Source organism: Solea senegalensis, unplaced genomic scaffold, assembly GCF_019176455.1.
Source record: "Solea senegalensis isolate Sse05_10M unplaced genomic scaffold, IFAPA_SoseM_1 scf7180000014483, whole genome shotgun sequence".
NCBI classification, from domain to species: domain Eukaryota; kingdom Metazoa; phylum Chordata; class Actinopteri; order Pleuronectiformes; family Soleidae; genus Solea; species Solea senegalensis.
This window is the reverse complement of record NW_025321058.1, coordinates 48,743-58,314: the sequence shown is the minus strand read 5'-3', so window position 1 is coordinate 58,314 and position 9,572 is coordinate 48,743.

The following is a 9,572-nucleotide window of genomic DNA, read 5'->3' as shown; positions in this document are numbered from 1 at the left end:
TGGTTCAAGAATAGGTTTTAGGTAGGGTAAGAATTAGGGTTTAAATTAAGGTTTGGGTTAGGCATTTAGTTGTGAAAGCTAAGGTTTTCACAGGGGGGCTATAAGAGTGTCCTCACGTAAAATGCTGTTCAAGATTGTGTGTAAAGAGTATATTTTTTATATTACATTCATTGTTGTGCTTTTCTGCCCATGATGACCATGCAAAGCAGCTTTACATGACAGTTTTGCCATTCACCCATTCATATAGCGTAATACATGTGCAGCACATTTTATGTCACTCATCTTTCATGCCAGTTCACACGCTGCTGGTCCAAGGACACATCGGCATGTAGACTAACGGTGCCAGTAACCAAACCCACAACCTTTGAGTTGAAAGAGCTACTGTCATCCACTTCTGTATATGTGGATGGATAGATGGATAGATAGATAGATAGATAGATAGATAGATAGATAGATAGATAGATAGATAGATAGATAGATAGATAGATTTGACAAATTGTGATCAAAGGCGGCGCTACAACAGCTCCAGATTATGACGTGAGATCAATATTGGCGCTGATAGCTAATGACACTGGCTTGAAGGCGGCAGTTTGGGCCGTCAGTTGGAAGAGAGGAGAGGATGCGAGGGAGGAGAGAGGAGAGTGATAAAGAAAGGAGAGGGAGCCGTTATTATGTAGTGCGAACTCAGCCAAGCTGTATATCCAACGTCTGTCTCCATAAGCTCTGAGCACTTGGTTTGTGTTCATCTACACAGAGAGAGATGCCATTTGTCCTAACACACACACACACATTCCCTACAACCAGACTACCGTAGCTTGTCTGACAAATTGAGCACATTTGTTCGTTGTGGAAATGTTCATTGAACAACTGGGTCTTCTCCCCGTCTCCTGTTGTTTCTCATTCAGAGGTTTCCTCCCCTCTTTCTCCTTCTGGGTAGATTGTTTACAGCAGGAAGTGGCTGGCATCAACTCACTTGGCATTGGGATACAGTGACTTGGCTAATGCAAGTAGACAACATCATTCACACAGGCCCATTGCCTGCTTCAATGCAATTCATGTGCTTTTGGGAGACATATTTTCCAGATAGAGAGCATTTTGCTTGATTATTCTGTCTGTTTTTGATTCCGCCCTGCCTGTTCTTGGAAAGCCAGTGGACGATTTAGTTATCATTTTTTAGATTGGTTAATGGGGCCTGGGCTGGAGGTATATATGCTGGGGTTCAAAACAGTGGGTTGGCAGAGAGTGTCAGTTGTTACAGCCATGATTACTGCTTAGAAATGTGTGTGTGTGTGTGTGTGTGTGTGTGTGTGTTTCTTTGTGGCCGCACAATTGTTTGTCAAAGCTGTAAGTCGTCAAACGTTTAATCCATCTCATGACTGTTTGGCCTGTTGTTTGCCCAGCTGCGAGGTTTACGTACTGTAAAAGAGAGGATTGGAGTCTTAAAGGTGCAAACAGAATTTGTGGCCTTTGACCCCTCCCCCCGAGATGGATGCTGTATGGTCTGAATAGTGCTGCATAAGTAGTCCAATTGCTCTCTGCTGAAGTGCTAAGCCCATTGGGGCTGTTTGTGCTGGGTAAGCTTGTATTTCCTTGAGCATGCACCACCTGTCAGCAAACAACACCACTGTGCTTGCATGAGTGTTTGCAGGAGTGTTCACATGTTCCCCGCATGGACTTTACATGCGTACCATGACTGGGGGCACAAGTCAAACCCATATGTTGTCTACTGTACAGAGGTTGGCATCCACTGATTGAGGAGCCTCTACACTGTATAATTGTGTTCCAAGATTGTTTGTGCTTGCGTATGCTTATGTTATTGCATGAGCAACATTCCCAGGGGGGCTACCTGATCCTATTACATTATCCAGTGCACATCAAAGGGTTAAGAGCTGTCTGCCTCTATAGTCATTAAACCCTCTCTTAGCCACAGTAAATCAACGCTGTGCTGGCAACAGCTGCTCTGATCACCTATTAAAACTTCCATAATGTGCCGTGTGTATAGAGTGGGGCCTGTAAGCTGACACTGGCCAATAGACCCCAGACAAAGGCCATCGTGAGCCTCTGATCCGGTTCCTATGGTCAGTATAGGAAGGAAAGGGGAGCTGAGTGGGGAGAGATGACAGAAAAGCCTTGTCATTAAGCACAACTGCCCTCAGGGCTCCAAACCACGCAGATTACAAAACAGATAGGCACCATACTGTAGATGTATTTATATCTCAAGAGTATTAGATGTTATCAAAGTCCAGTTGGTTTGAAGTCTTTAAACATTAATATGTTAAAAGCTCGAGAGTTTCTTTTGCAAATGCCTGATAGCAGCTGAGAAAACACTTTGTCTGATGGGATAGGAGTTTTACATTATAAGGGATGCATCATTAACTGTCTCTCAAAGCACTTCCTGGATGTTAGTGATCAGCCAAGTGGCAACCGGTCGTGCTGTCAACCAGAAGAATCTGAACCCTTGTTTTGAAGCCTTAAGATTCATGATATGATGTTGTTGATCTTCTGCAAACAGAGATGGACGACACCAGGTCAGTCATTTTGAGACATTAACTCTTCAGAGAAAAGCTTAATGATGTTAGAATTTAAGTAAAAAGTGGCCTTATATTCCGATAGACTTTCACTTTAAGTAAGTTCTTTTTGCAACCAGTGAAGTCGCCCCCAGGACACTCTTACTTCCTTCTGGCTTCATTGGCAAACTGGACAACTCCATCAATTATTTCTATACGGTACGGTAAAAAGGTTTTTTTTTTACGGTAAAAATGAATGAATCTGAGGAGTTTTTTTTTCGCTGTCAATCACAGCAGAGAATATAACCACACTTTAGCTTTTTCCAATGATCTGGTCTGGGAAATTGTGCAGAAATCAATAGCAGGACTAACTAGCCGGACAACTGTCAGTCTGTAGAGAAGTGCACACTCAGGAGGTCTGTCTCCATGGAGACACAAACAGGGCATAAGACTGCCTCAGGTGAATGCTCAGTGTGGCTCCGCCAGCTGAATTGGTCCATTTAGGTTTCATTTTCTTTCTTGCCTACATCTTTCTGTTTCTCCTTTTCTTTTACTCTCACCCCCACTGTTCAGCAGCATGTCCATATCCCGACTTTTCTGTCCCGCTCTTTCATTCACTCTCTCTTCTGTTTCTCTCCCACTGACAGGTAGAAGGGCTAAAATTCAAGAGAAGGTGTAAGACAAAATTGGCTCTTCATACATATCAGCTGTCACAGGCCATTCGGAGGGTGGGAGCCGATTTGCCGCTGCCGAGGTTGCAGAGATGTTTGTCAGTTGATCTCATAGCACGGCCGCATGCATGCTGTGCTCTTCCCTCTCCTCCCTCTGACAGAATTTCTCTTCGCCCTTCTTTGTCCTCATCCCTTTGACATCTTTACCTCTTCCCCTCCTAGATTGTTTTTCAGCGTCTCACCTCTTTATTAAGCCAAACGTGTGTGGCTGAGTGTCAGTTTCCTGCATCACAAGGTGGGTTTAGTGCTTTGAGTTTATTTCAAATTTAGCACAGCAACCCCAATGGATTTGTTTGAAGAAAACAGGAGATGTCTCTAAAAATGCCTGATCAAAGCCCGTTGCCCAGGGGCTTTAACTCATGTTGATGAGGCGTCCAATGCCATGGAGCTTACGACTGCCTTGTATCCAAGCAGATTGTATATATATTTTCTTAAAAGTGATGGATATAAATGAGGAGGAACGCAGAGGCATATAGTGACTGATGAGTTTAAGGGTTGTGAAAACCTGAGCTGGGGGACTGGCAGCTGGGCAGGAATCTTTCATATCCTGCTATGAATGAGTTCCATGTCCTACGCTCACACACCACTCATGCTGTTGTACATGCTGATATCCCGTTTCACCGTGGGTGAGGCTGCGACAGAGCTGCGCTAGACAGGAAGAAGGGCTTGTGCGTGAGTGTGTATTTGTTTAGTTCAAGGTCTGGATTTATTGTTTTGTTAGAAAGAGGAGACAATAGCTCAAATGTGCAATTAATTAATTTTCCTTATGGTCTAATCTTTATTGACTGCTTAGTTTGCACAAACGTTAGTGTTTTTAGTTTCCCTATTTGCATAAAACCGACAAACTTTGATTAAAAAAAATATTCAAATTAAACCACAAGGAAGTGCACACAGGGAGAGGAAGTGAGATCTATATCCTTTTTTGACAGTGGTGCGATGACATGGTTGTATATCATTTACTATCACTAAAAGTGAAATCCCTATACATTTCAAACATTTGACTGGATTGAACCCGTTTCTTAAATGTGTAACTCACTGCAGTGCTGCTGCTGTTAATCATTTGTTATTTGAGAGGATCTCATGAGACACATGGAACCTGAAATGACACAAAAACACACATGCATATACAGTATACTTCACATATTATCACTTGGAGGCGCATATAGGCCCGGACAGGCCCATATTCCGCTGGCTCTATGTAGAGGCTATTGTATTTTGATAAATGGAGTGTCTCCTGTCGCTATCGCCTCAAGGCCCTGTAGCGGTCTGCTGGGAGCGTGGGGATGCATGGTGGCCTTTCTCCCAGGTTTCCTGCCTCCTGACTCAGCACCAGCTGTGCAGGAAAAAGGAACATGCCAAGGGTAAAAATAATTCGGTGAAGATTCATGGTGTAGTGTGACCCTAAGGTAGTCAGTTGGAGAATACTCTTACTTTTACCGAACAGCAAGGTAAGCAAAGCGTGACAGAGGAAGCGCCATCATTCTCTGTGAGATAATGTCCCATGGACAATGTCATGTAAGTGCAGGTATAGTGATTTTTTTGGGACTATTTCAAAACTTTTTTTCTCCCCGAGAATTGCCAATTTTCCTGAAAAAAGGTATTGGAAGTTCTGTTTCTCCTTGTTATCTTCATTTCAGGGTTTTGAGAAAAGATATTTTTGAAACCATTTAGTTTTGGTTTAAGGAAGAAATCGTATCAACGGTTACTGAATTGCACTTCTAGTTAAATTGAGATATAAATCCAGATCATTATACAATCGACATATCGTCTAAACTCTAATGTGTTGTTATTGTCACACTGTAAAAGCCTAGTTTTAATAGGTTTGTGCCAGTTCAGACTCCATCAGCTGGATGTGATTACGTCTTGTTTAAAAACACCACCAGAGGATTGCGCTGCATCTTACACAGAGATACTTAATCAGAAGCCGAACTCTGCAAATGTGTCTTGCGGTTTGTAGACACTCTCCAACAGTTGCCCTGGCTGACTCCGTGCCCAGAAGCCCCTGTGGCATTTTAGGAGATTGAGCTTTATGGCAACAATGACAGGCGTGCCAGCGGACCCAGACTTCGTGGTTGCGACCATGGTGGGCTGTCAGAGAGAGAGAGAGAGAGAGAGAGAGCTGTGTGGCAGCATTGTGTGGTTAAAGCGCCCGCTCTCTTCATAATGGAACAGCTGTTTGGAGCGCGGTGCACCAGGGTGCTGGGGCACAGAGTAAATAGAGGGGAAGAGCAATGTAAACAGAGATGGGATGGAGGGAGCTGCTTCCCTGCTACTGTGAAGGGGGATAAACACCCTAGAGAACTAGATGGAAGGGTTGTCGACACAGGAATGCACAAACACCATTACACAGGAAGGTGTGGGAAGAGAGGAGGGTGTTATGTAAAAAACAGTTATGCTTTTATTTCCACATCAGCTCCCTTATGATACCCAACCTGTATCATTTTTATTGTGATGGAACACATAATTACAAGAGTTGAGACACAAAAATCATACCTGCCGCCTTGGAGACCAGCCCCAGTAATTCATATTTTTAAAAAGAGAGTTTAATTTGATTTGATTTTTGGAAGAAACTAATTAATAGCGTCCATTGGTGATCTCCCTCCCAGGAAGGCCAAAGGCCGTTCTTTCTTATTTATGAGATACATAGTGTTTCCAGCTGTTTAGCACTTACAAATGAGATAGTATGAGAATGTGCCTGACCTCTTTTATTACAGGCTGTAACTCTCCCTGCTGTTGTTGGGTCAGTAGAGTACTGTGGACACTTCGAGTACAACTGTGGCTGTTGGCACAGCTTCGGTATTTGTTGCACAATGACAACTGGACATGTATGTATTAACATGAAACACAGGAAGGATACAGTTTATTATACATGGTCCAACATGGATTTGTGTCGTCGCTGGGGTCACAACAAACACAAGTGGATCTGCATTTTTAACGATTCCTATTTGTTTCTTGTCACAGAATCAAAGCTGAAAAGATGTTTTGATTCACCCATCTCCTGATTATGCAATATTCTCCTGCTGTTGGGCAATTCATCTATTAATTCAACACTAAATTAATTGTTTTGATCGTTTTTTAATTGGGTTGGGTGTTCTGTGATTTCAGAGATTGTTTCTCTGCTATGATGATAAACTGAAAGTCTTTGGTTGTGGACAAAACAAGACCTGGTCTCAGACTTTTAACTGTATTGACCATTTTTAAATAAATATTTAATGGATCAAACACCTGTGAGTGTATACAGTATATGATATTCCATGATATTGGAATTCTTTATCCTCCTTAAATTAAATTATTCACTTACATTACTAATTTCGCCTCCCGTCGCCATTTTATGCAGACTACCACGAAGGAACGATATGGAAATATCTTTTGGATAAAAGAGGATGTATTACCATTTTACCCAACTAACGGGGTGGTGATATCACATCAGAGTTTGTGAGCAACATATGCAGTGAGGAGCAACACTAATCCCATGTAATACTGCGCAAAGCTCTTTTAGCATCGCTGATACCGAATCTTTACTAGCCACTAATAATGAGCAACAGAGAAATGGATTAGGGGCGGCGTGGCTGGATCTGGGCCACAGTTAGCAACACACTGCACAGTTGTGGGAAGACTGTGTGTTATAGCATTTGTCTGTGCAAAGCACAAGTATGCATTAGTCCAAAATATCTATATGAGGAAGCACAGACATTTGGAAGCAGCAAGTGGTTCAGCAGTCAGCATGAAGCAAATAATATCATCTTGTTTACCACAGAAATACCTTTAAACTTGCTGGTAATTAATACTTTGTCACCTTATTCCTTTTTTTTTAGATGAAGCAGTCAAAGCCTGCGTGATGTGTTTGTCCTGCTCTCTGTTCCCTGCACCTTTTTTTAAGATCCACGACCTCACCTCCAACCTAAACTGCTACACACACCTCCATACACCAGGCAGCCTGTCCCCTGTTCAACCCCCTCAAAGTCACAGGCCAGACGGGGTCAAGCAGAAGGTGAGACATTTATGAGGTGTAGATATTTGTGCAGCAAAGCAGCCCTTCTGTTGACACTGAGCAACACAGTCTGGATGCTGAGCGAGTTGAACCAGAAGAGGCACTGAAAAGTGAGGCAGACAGACCAGTCTATCAAGTGAGAGGTAACAAAGTCCAGGTTATAGAGTGCAAAATGTACAGAATGTGCACAGAAAATAGAATCCTCTGGTGCACTGACTTGTTTTAATGGCCTTATCTTTTCCACAGATAGAGCACGTTTGGTTTTGTGTATATAATTTATGAAATATCTTTCACACAACCTAAATTGTCCCTATTACAGGGTATTGTGTGTCTTATCTTGACTGCATATATACGTACAGAGGGTTAATGGAGCAACACTCTTTAAAAACATAATAACCCACACACACACACACCCATTCTTAACCCTGTTCTCTGGTCCTGTGGTGTGGCGAGTCCCCTCTACCCCCATGTTGCTGATACAGGAAGTGCCCCAGCTCAGACACGGGGGCAGTGGCCATAGTCAACACAAAAGGTTGTGGTGGTAAACAGCGATGTTTGTGTTCACTGGGTTGCTGTTAGAGATGACTGATGTGCCCATTAGCCCCCGTCTGGGCATTGGGGGGAGGGGAGGCGGCACTCAGGCTCCATGCAGGTCAAAAAGACCCCTGGGCTCGCAGAGAAAGGCCACTGACCCATATTGTGTCTCCGTCAGGCTGAGCCAGTGGTTATTTCACTGATTCATTTGTAAAGAGATTGGATTTGTCCAGGCTGATGAGCATGTATGCAAATGGACAGATGCCCCAGGTTAAATAAATGTATACAGTCGTGGCACACAGAGGCTGCTCCAGACATTTAATAAAGAAAGGTACATATTTTTACTGCCACTTTGTACAGTACTAAAAAAAAAACAAACACAATATGATACTACACTGTGTGTCTGAATCAAAATGACACATGCACATGTAGGGTGCTTTGTATTCCACTAGAGAGCGCCCTCTTTTACATATACACTGTACATTGGTCATATAAGAGAATGAGAACGTTTATGTAGATAAAACATAATTTGAGAAACATTCATTTAATGTGAATATATTCATACTTATTTTAAAATATGAATCACAAATTATATAAATAAAAAGTGCAGAAAAATACTGAAATTGCACATTGATAATTTTTTAAAAGATTATTACATTAAATGATGACACACTTTGATTTTTTTTTTTTTTTTACAGTTGAAGTTAAATTAGCTTCTGGTTCCATGTAATGATTTTCTGCTACCTCACATTTACATCATTCATTTAAAAAGAACATAGGCAAAGTGTATTCGAGTTTACATTTCTCTCTGAATCAGTCCACATCATATTTGCAGAGCTTGGCAGTTAAATCCTGCAGGTTTTATGCGATGCTGTGACTGATCCATCTCTATTTACGAAAGCACTCAAAGCTCACATAAACTTAGTTCGGCTAGAGGCACTTACATCAAAGAATTTATTTCAACAAATAAAATAATTTGGCAGAAAAAGGACTTGTGCTTAGTGAATTTGCCTTTACAAATGAATCTGAATAGCCTCAAGATTTAAGGGGAAAATGGGAGAACTCTTTAAAGTGTATAAATAACACCCCCACACACACACAGACACACACACACACATGTAAGTGATATACTGTAAGTAATGTACAACTAGGCTGCTATCACCACATCTAGTAATTAAACACTTAAACAAATGCAGTTGATGGTTAATAGTGCAACTCCTTATTGACTCATTGACTGCTGGAGATTATTATATTCAAATTATACTGATGGGCTGGTGACATACAGCAAAAATAAAGGGCCTTTTCTCCACTAATGATCATGGACAAGCTGAAAATTCAATTTATTCTTCCTTTTAAAACACTAACAAACTGAACTCAGAGATGTATTATGAAAAAAATTACCAGTGCATTTTATAAAGTAAACTATGAGAATGAAATGTTGTTTCTATTTGTCTAATTGTGAAATGTATTATGTCGTTTAAAGGTGCTGTCTCTGTCACATTACATAATTGAATTAAATCTGCCTATTCCACACTCTCTGAAATATTGCTCCCTGCTTGTTTCATGTCATATACAAAAAGGTCTGCTTTTGCAATTTTAATTATCACATTCATATCCCACACATATGCACACACTACAATTGGGAATGTTTTTTACGGCAACAGGGGTATTACTTATTTCTGTGTTTTAGGCTGAGAAAACTGATGAAGTTAAGCTTTGGAAATAGGTGAAGTAGGTGCAAAAATGCTGGATTTAACACATGAGTGTTAAATGACAGATGCAGTGAGCTACAAAGCCAAATGTACTGTA